At 44.4% G+C, this 9754-nt stretch overlaps 1 protein-coding gene and 1 long non-coding RNA gene across 2 annotated transcripts in view; both read left to right on the top strand.

The window, feature by feature from the left end:
- Nucleotides 1–9754, top strand: part of magi2a (membrane associated guanylate kinase, WW and PDZ domain containing 2a) — a gene marked incomplete in the record, with an annotated part of 285654 nt that overhangs the window by 132636 nt on the left and 143264 nt on the right.
- On the top strand, nt 4815–8675 carry LOC116673315 (uncharacterized). The gene is made up of 3 exons (XR_004327815.1): nt 4815–4824; nt 7874–7877; nt 8497–8675. It is a non-coding gene; the product is annotated as an uncharacterized LOC116673315 (long non-coding RNA).

Below are 9754 nucleotides of genomic sequence, written 5' to 3' on the forward strand. Positions count from 1 at the left end.
AATATAATAAAGAGGTTTTGCTTATTATGTTTAAGTTCATTGTGAAAAAAGTTAATTTAATTTGCATAAACAGCTTTGTAAAAAGCCTTTGTATCTACTTTTAGGTAAATCTTCATGACTGGTACATTTGACAAGTTAATTAAAAGTGACATTTTAATTAGATTAAGTAGTTTTTGATGAGGTTACATTTTAGTGATGTAATAATATGGATTCTTCTCGGCTTAAGTGTTAGCGAATACATTGTATTTCAATCCTGTAACCCATGCAGAATGACTTATAGTGCATAGGCTTGCACTGTACTGTACTGTAAGGTTTCAGTGTCTTCCTCACAGAAGCCGTTCTGATTAGAGGTAGCCTTCCCAGGTGTACCAGCAGGTGTAGTGGCAAATCCAAATGTTTAGAGTCTCACTAATAGGATGTTCAAGACCTCAAATACCTCATGGCTATTTTGTCTTTTGCAATACTCCTTGTGTGTCCAGTGATGAATCGGATACTGAACACCAAATAAGCAGCAAAAGCTGAAGCATCATCTTTTGTCACTGCGTGCTGCAAATTATCGCTCAGTAGTGCTTTTGTTTATCTTTTGTTTAACTGTAATCCTGCTGGCACTTTTCACAGTACAATATAAGGGGAAACCTGATTTGTCAACTTATCACCCAATTAAACAATCTGCATGCCAGCCCATCTTTGATTCCTCCATCGACAAGAGACATTTTGTGTCATTTCTTGTTAGCCAGTTGTTTTGATGAACTGCACTTTCTCACACATCAGCAAACTTCAGGCTGTCTTCTCATTTTTCAGCTCTACCTATCAGTTCACTGAAGAGGAAATGCATGGCAGTTTGTTTGGCTCAGCTCTGCCTTACCTCCCTCCCTTACTTCCTCCTCTCTCCTCTCCTCAATTGTTTGCTTTGCTTAGCAATGTGCTCTAGTGCACCGGAAGATGCTCGGGTTAATCAAGGTTAGATTGTTCTACTGATCAACAACGAGCAAGAGCGTGTTTCCTTTTGTTTGACATGAACAGCACCCATCCCCAGACAAACATACAGTACACCCACCCACAGACATAGACACCAATGTGCATCAAAGACAGTTTTTGTTGTTGGGAATTGCAGTACAGGCTTAGAAAGGACTGAATTAAAGTGTGCGGTTCTGATAGCTGTTTTGGTTTTGGATCCGGCTCCTGGTTGAAATAAATACCCATATTCACCAGTCTTGAAGGCTAACACATCACTTATCTAATCTTTTATCTCACCTTATTTATTTCTGCTAATGTTGCAAACATGCTGCAACATTGGCATTCAGTTAGACTCATGATTCTATAGCCAATTAGTGAATCTAAGTCCAACTTCCATCCCCCTTTTTAGCTTTGTTTTGGTCTCCACCAACTCCTGAGGGAAATATCTGTCTCTTTAGCTGCTGAATGCTCCACTACCAGGAAGTCACTAACTTTGCCAATTTAGTTCAGTTTAGTGCTGGGCAGACAAAATGCAGTTGGGTTATGAGGGGGTCGTTTCTGCTGCTGGAAACTGTTAAAACAATAAATTTGTTTGTAAAAACCAAAACAATGAGCTAGAAGATGCTGAAACACTCCATAAAGTGGAGGGGAACTGAAGAGTCAGGCAATGCATATCTGTGGGTTCATGTCTAGGAGCGACCTCTTCCACATTACACATAATTATTCATTTGATCCATTGATAATATAACAGTATTAATTAGTGACGCTTTAATCATACTAATGTAATAGTCCTCAATCAAAACCTTCAGTATTTGGAGCTAGTAGCTTGTAAAAAGGAAGTCCTATACACTTGTAATTTTAACCATGTCTGATACATATTTACTCAACTTTACTTATGGAATGCTGTTCTTTTGCTAGGTTGTAGTTACATGTTATGAACTACTATTCAAAACTGTAGTGTTTCTGGCTTCTCAGCCCTCCACGATTTTTAACCATCTGATCTGAATGTTTGATCTTGAGTTATTTACAAATGCTGAAAGCCAAGCCTAACCACATTTTATAAGGAATTCAAAAATAATTCAGTTAGGATAATTGAATTTCAATAGTGGATTCAGAATACTGCTAGAACCCCATCACTAGTCTTAAGTGGCCAACATGTCTGCCGTCTTGGCCATGTTAGTGCTCAGAAACAGAAAGGCCAAATTCCCCGAGGCAACACAAATCTGTCACTGGAGTGAGGTGTGTGTCTGGTTCCATTACAGTCTTCTGTCACACTGGTCCACCTGCTCACACATATCTGAACACAATGATGCAGTTACACACACACACACACACACACACACACACACACACACACACACACACACACACACACACACACATGCAGTGGGAAAGCGATTTAATTCTGTCAGCGCTGGCGTTCCAAGTCTTATTTTTGGATACGTGGGCTGATGTTTGTTTCTTGAGTTTGCAGCGAGTCTTCGTCTCAGCAGGTTATTGGTTCATTGGCCTGTTTACTGGATAATGGCGTGGACTTTCAGCAGCACATAGAGTATGAAATTTCTTTGCTTGTGCATGTCGGCGTTGGCCTCCACAGACAGTTTCTCTACTTCAACAGCAGAGTTTAGATCAAACCTGTATCATCTCTGCAGTGACACTAAGCCAGTGGTTAAGATGCCTGGCAATAATATTGAGTCTTGAGTGATGCCTTCTGTAGGGACTTGATGAGCGCCAATTATGAGCCAATTATGCTGATTAATGGGATTTTAGTTTGAACCTCTCCTGGTAGATACTTACACATGTAAATAGATCCTTTCCTTCTCAAACTGGAGCAGATTGACTCTGCTTCCCTCCCTGCTCAACAATACACGCTCTCCTAATTGAGAATAGAATATGAGATGAACATTTTTGGTGATTGTGAAGCCGAGCGACTCGCTTTTTTGTTACGGTGGCGAGGTTTCTTTACAAACAGGAATGCTTAAATGATCGCTAAGCACCCTCCGGCAGTTTTCCACCGAGCCGTTTGACTTGACTCCAAAACCTTAAAAGTAGTCTTGGTCTGGTGGTTATTAGCAAGATGGCGCTGTGTCGTGCGGCAGCCTGTTGCAGCAAGACTCCTGCTATTGTGTGTAACATATACAGTGCTTGTGTGTGTTTAAGTCACTTTATTTATTTATTTTTATTCTTTAAGTGTTGTTAATCTGTGTTAACGATGGGGCCTGTAATTTTGGAACTTTTCTTTTAGTTTTATTCTACTTTGTGTGTTTTGTTACTTCATGTTACGCTCACGGCAGCGGCACTATTGTTACACACGCGATCAGCTGATTGCGCTGTGTGGACCGGTGCTGCTGCCGGGGCCAAACATGAAATACCGACGGAGCTACGAAAGAGACGCCGGGGTTGTAGAGGAGGAATAAAACGAAGGAAAAAGAGAAAAACACAGGCTGCCGTCCAGCGATCACATGGGGAATGTACGGTTCTCTGGGGAATAAGACGGACGAACTAGCAGCGCTCATCAGAACCCAGAGGGAGTTCCGCGAGTGCAGTCATACTGTGTTTACCGAAACATGGCTGCACTCGCACACATCCCGGACTATGGTGTAGCGGTACCCGGCTTTTTGACCGTTCGGGGCGGACAGGAACGTTACAAGAAGCGGTAAGAAGAATGGAGGGGGGGTTGCACTGTATGTGAGTGAAAGTGGTGCAACCCGGACATGTGAATGTGAAGGAACGTTTCTGTAGCCCGGACATTGAACTGTTGGCTGTGGGTTTTTCGCTGACTATTTACAGAGGAGTTTACGTCCCCATAATGATCGCGGTCTACATCCACCGTCTGCTGATGCGGAGGCAGCTGCTGACGTCATTAACACCACGGTCTCACGACTACAGACGCAGCAGCCCAACGCCTTCATCGCTATTTTGGGGATTTTAATCAGCTTCCTGGATAAATCTCTCCCGACTTTTAAACAATACATTACTGCCCCACTAGAGACAATAAAACTTTGGACCTCTGTATGCAAATGCTAAGGATGCATACAGTGCCACTGCCTTCCCCCCTTGGCAAATCAGATCACAATCTTGTCATGTTGTCTCCTGTGTATGTTCCTTGTGTCCTGCGGCAGCCTCCACAAAAGACGTGAGAGGTGGACTCAGGAGGCTGAGGAGGCACTGCAGGACTGTTGGAGTCTACAGATGGAGCGTGCTCTGTGACCACATGGGGAGGACATCAACAACATGGTTGACTGTATCACAGAAAACATTAAGTTCTGTGAGAACACCACCATGCCCTCCCGACTGTACGCTGTTTTCCCAACTAAACAAGCCGTGGATCACCAGTGACCTGAAGTTCTTCTGAAGGAGAAGAAGACAGCTTTCAGGTCATGGGAAGACAGGACTTAGAAGTACAGCACCGACTGCGGGATAAACGGAGGGAGTGTAAAAACACCTACAGAGGAAGCTGGAGGCCAGTCTTCAGCAGAACAACTGGGGAGGTGTGGACAGGGATGAAGGAGATCACCGGTGGGGAGAAGAAGAGGACAAACACCAGGCAGCCGTGATAGAGCAAACGAGCTGAACTGTTACTTTAACAGTTTAGCTCACAGCCATCCCCTGCCTCCTCCACCACACACACCAACCCCCCACACCCCTCATGTCTCCTCCCCCCACCTCTTTTGTTCAACATCTCCCTCTCACTCCCTCAGCCCTCCTGCAGTCAGCCAACTCCCACCACTACCACTACACACACATTCTCCTCCCCCCACTGACACTTCAGCTCCCCCCCTGCTTTGCATTCACACCTGGCCAGTGAAGAACGCTGGAGAGGCTACACCAGCGCAAGGCTGCTGGCCCGGATGCATCAGCCCCAGGGTCCTGAAGACCTGCGCCAGTCAGCTGTCTGGTGTTCTCCAGTACCTCTTCAACCTGAGCCGAGCCTGCAGAGGGTGCCGCTGCTGTGGAAGACGTCCTGCCGTCCCGGTCCCCAAGAAGTCGACTCCATCTGGCCTAAGGACTACCGCCCAGTGGCTCTCACATCTCATTGATGAAGGTGCTGAGAGGCTGGTCTTGGCCTACCTAGGCCGCAGGTGAGTTCTTCTCTGGACCCTCTACAGTTTGCCTACCAGCCTTGTCTGGGAGTACGACGCTGTCATCTATCTCTGCAGCGAGCTCATTTGCACCTGGATGGCGGTGGCGGCACTGTGGAAATCACATTTTTTGATTTCTCCAGTGCGTTCAACACCATCCAGCCACTGCTATTAGGGGAAAGCGCGGGTGATGTGTGTCGGTGCGTCCATAGTTTCCTGGATCATTGACTACCTGACAGACAGACCACAGTTCGTCCGCCTGGACCGTGTTCTGTCTGATGTGGTGGTGAGTGGTACGGGGCCCCGCAGGGACTGTGCGTCTCCTTTCCTGTTTACCTTATACACCTCAGACTTTCAGTACAACTCAGTCATGTCACCTACAAGTTTTCTGATGACTCTGCAGTTGTTGGGTGTATAAGGGATGGACAGGAGGGAGAGTACAGGGCACGGTGGGTGACTTTGTGAGTGGTCTGGTAAGAACTGCGGCTGCTGAACGTAATAAGAACCAAGAGATGGTGATCGACTTCAGGAGGAAGGACGGCTCCCGCAGCCCCTTTGCATCCTGGGAAGGGACGTGGACATGGTGGAGGAGTACAGATACCTGGTGTCAACATCGACAGCAGGCTGAACTGGAAGATCAACAGCACTGCTGTTTACAGAAGGGGATGAGCGACTCTATTTCCGAGGAAGCCGAGATCCTTTAACGTGTGCAGCAGGATGTTGGAGATCTTCTCCACCGTTCTGCTGTGGCCAGCGCTCTGTTCTCCTCCGTCATCTGCTGGGGCAGCAGCATCGGAGCCAGACATAAAAACAGACTGAACAAACTGATCAGGGCTGGCTCCGTGATCGGCTGCAAACTGGACACATTTGAAGCTGTGGTGGAGAGGAGGTCGCTGAACAAACTGTTATCTATCATGGATAACCCTGACCATCCTCTCCACCCCACACTGGTCCAACAGAGGAGCAGCTTCTCTAAGAGGCTCCGACAGCTTCGATGCCGCACGGACCGCTACAGGAAATCATTCATTCCACAAACAATAACACTTTTTAACACGTCATCACTGGGTGGTAGATGAGACTTTTGGACACCACACTACTGCACTAATGCAACCTGGACATTTGGTTTATTTAAATTTACATTTGGCATATTATTTAAGCAGTTGCACATTTTGTGTCCCCCATCCTGTACATATTCAATATTTGTTCTTTTTACTTTATTCGTATATTTTTCATGTATTTGTATGTATGATATTTTCCAAGTATTTCATTTACACTTATATTGGTGCTTTGTGACTGATTTTTGCTGCTGTACACAGGAATTCACATTTTTCTGGGACTAAACCTCTAGCTATCTCTCTAGCTATCTATCTATTAGATACTCAGCTCACGTTCTGAAGCAGAGCTCTCTGACAGAGAAACAAGAAAAGCTGAGAGTGGCCCCGTCCTCCCATCTTCTCTCCTCTGTCCTCTCCCTGGGGTCTGCTTGAAAGAAATGATCTCTCAACAGTGCAACGCCTTGCTTATACAGGGAGACCTCTAGCAGTGTCTTACCTTTCCATGTGAGGTTACGTGGGTAATCCAGAACATGTTGCCGTCAAGCCTGTGCTTCATTTCTATTGCGTGTTAATGCCAGTGAGAGCATTGTACCCTGCCAAATATGGAATGGGAACGGCAACTCAAGCTAAGTGTGCAGGCATTTTGTAAACGTTACCGGGGCTGCATTTAGTGTGTGTGCTTTCCCCATACAAAAACAGACATTATTGACATAAGTCTCCCAATTTGCAAAAAACCCTCCACTTTTTTTCACTTTGAAACTTTGGCATTGTAACCAGGTATGCATTGTTTTTTATTTTCCTCTCCCATTTCTACAAATGAAACTCACAGCACTGGTTAATACAGAGGACCCATCTAGCTCCTTTTTCCTTCTCAGTTCAGCATCTGTGTATTTCACTCCGTTAAACTGCGCATCACTAATTGTACCATCAAACCATAGTACGCTCTTGATTAAATACTGTAGCTGGTTATGTCTCAGTCATTGTGTCTCATAATCAGTAGTGGAATGTAACTGAGTACATTTACTCAAGTACTGTACTTAAGTACACATTTGAGGTACTTATACTGTACTTGAGTCTTTTCTTTTCATTCCACTTTCTACTTCTACTCCACTACATTTCAGAGAGAAATCTTGTACCTTTTACTCCGCTACATTAATCTGACAGCTTTAGTCACTAGTTACTTTACAAATTAAGACATTTGCACTCAGAACACATGTTTTATTAGAAATTAAACTACCCAACAACTTAACGGTCCAGCTTAAATGATTAGCCGATGAAAGATGTAGTTGATTGACAGAACAGTTTGGATCGTTTCCAGTTTCTAAAATGTGAGGATTTTTCTATATTGAGTACTTTTACCTTTAATCCTTTAAGTACATTTTCCTGATGATACTTACATACTTTTATTTAACAAGATTTTCAATGCAGGATTTATACCTGTCACAGAGTATTTTTACAGTGTAGTGTAAGTACTTTAATTTGAGTACTATAATAAAGTAAAGGATCCAAATACTTCCTCCACCACTGCTTAGTCCATAGATATTATTATTAATATTATTATTATTATTATTACAAAAAAATGTTTCATCCTCCAGTTAAAGCTGGGGCAGGAGTGCATTATTTAATCCAAATATTTCCTAGTACATTATGAGCCTACTGCAGGACGTCACAGTAGTAGTGTGTAGAGATGCGTGCTTGAGCCGTGAGTATTGCAAACAGACTAACAGTGTGTTTAGCCGCAGGCTACATTCATTATTGATGTTTACATGAGTGCAGGAGTCAGGTAAGCTCAGGTGAGCGAGTGCAGCTATGGCCCCAGCTACTCGGACGGACAGATTTGCAAAGGTTGACGGGAGGGTTTCAGTGTGTGTCATCATACAGAAGAAACATCACAATCTACACCTGAAAACAGGTGTACGTCGGTTCTGGCACAGCAGTCTTAGATGTGAGTCTGGAGAACATTTCTCTGGTCTTATTTTGTGTGTGTGTGTGTGTGTGTGTGTGTGTGTGTGTGTGTGTGTGTGTGTGTGTGGTGTGTGTGTGTGTGTGTGTGTGTGTGTGTGTGCGCTCCATCTATCCCTTTTGAGAAACGCTGTACCCACACCGTGACTCATTTAGACGCCGGGGCCGCTCAGAGTACACACTCCCTAATCTCCACGCTCCCCGGAGCAGAGAAAATGGCTGCAGTTTGCCAATTAGAGCACTGGGACTGGGACAAGCATTGTGCCTGGGAAGGAACAACACTGATAGAAGATGCTGGCACATGTACAAGAGGTCTTACATCAAACACATACAAACTTACTTGTACAATTATTGAGACACATGCACAGCATTTACTAGTCACCCACCCACACATAAAAATCATACAAAGAAAAAAAAACAATGCACAAAGCTGCCTAGAGAATCAGATTCAGAAAGGGCTTTATTGCCAAGTACGTTTTTTATACATACAAAGAATTTGTCATGGTATTGTTGGTGCATGTCACACATTCTCTAAATATAAGATGGATAAAGAGAATATAAACAATATAAGTATAAACATATTCACACAGTATGTATTATTACAGATACAAATAAGTGTGTTTAGCAACTCTGTAGTGAAGTATGTGTTTTTTTTTAATGAAGAAAGGCTAACACAGCTGCAGAATAAATACCTCTAAGCTTCTAAAGGGGAACCAGAAGAGCAAGAACAGACAGCATGCAGAGGACACTTTGAGGATCCCACCAAAGTGTTTGGTGCGGTAAACGGGGACAATACAGCCTCCATCTGCTGAGTTCAACATCCCCTCCCAGAAATGGAAACCCTAATGCTCCATACTTCAGAGACTGTTAGCGGCCTGCTGATATTTGGAGCAAAAAAAAGAAGAGAGAGTGCAGGTAAAAGCAGGGAGAATGTGCTGCAGTCAAATAGTACGTGACACCAAGCAGGCCACCGTTTTCAGTTTGCTATGCTTCCTCAGCTTGATCCGTGTCTCTCAGCTAATTATGTTACTTTTTGCCTTTGTTTTGCTTTCTCCTTTGCTCCTTCCTTCACCGCCCCTTTCCTTTCTTCTTTTCTTTTTTTTTCTCCCTGGAAAAAGTGGATTTAGTTCAAACTGAGCCCGACCAGAAAGTGCTTTGATAATTCCGCCTCCTCCTCTTTTCTCCTCCCTGTCTCTTTCTATCTCCTAACGCCTATATTTAGATGGGTGACTTAACTCAAACAAATAGGTCAGTGCTGTTGAGAAATACACAAGAAGATCACATCGCGCGGGATTCCTCACCACTCCACCAGAGGCTTAAGCCAAAAGCCTGACTGGTTGACCTCCCCCCACCCCCCAGGGGTCCAGACATAAATCTCTTACTGGATCTCCAGCCCAATCTCTGTCATCAAATCCTCGTTTCTTAACAGCTGCCAAGATGCGCAGCCAAACCAGCTGGAAAATGACTGACAAACGGCAGATCAGTTTCCTGGAATGGCCCAGTCGGAGCCCAGGCGGAGCCCAGGCCGTAATCCTGTAGACCAATCTGTGAACTAAAGAGCAGCCGTCTTCCATGCCTGTTTTGCCATTCCAAGAAACATTACCTCAATGTTGTTTTTAAAAGTGTTGCTGTTCACCAATTATGTTCTTGTGGGATATAACTGCTGTGTGAAGCTCCCACCACACACACACACACACA

The sequence above is a fragment of the Etheostoma spectabile genome, chromosome 23 (assembly GCF_008692095.1).
Source record: "Etheostoma spectabile isolate EspeVRDwgs_2016 chromosome 23, UIUC_Espe_1.0, whole genome shotgun sequence".
NCBI lineage: Eukaryota > Metazoa > Chordata > Actinopteri > Perciformes > Percidae > Etheostoma > Etheostoma spectabile.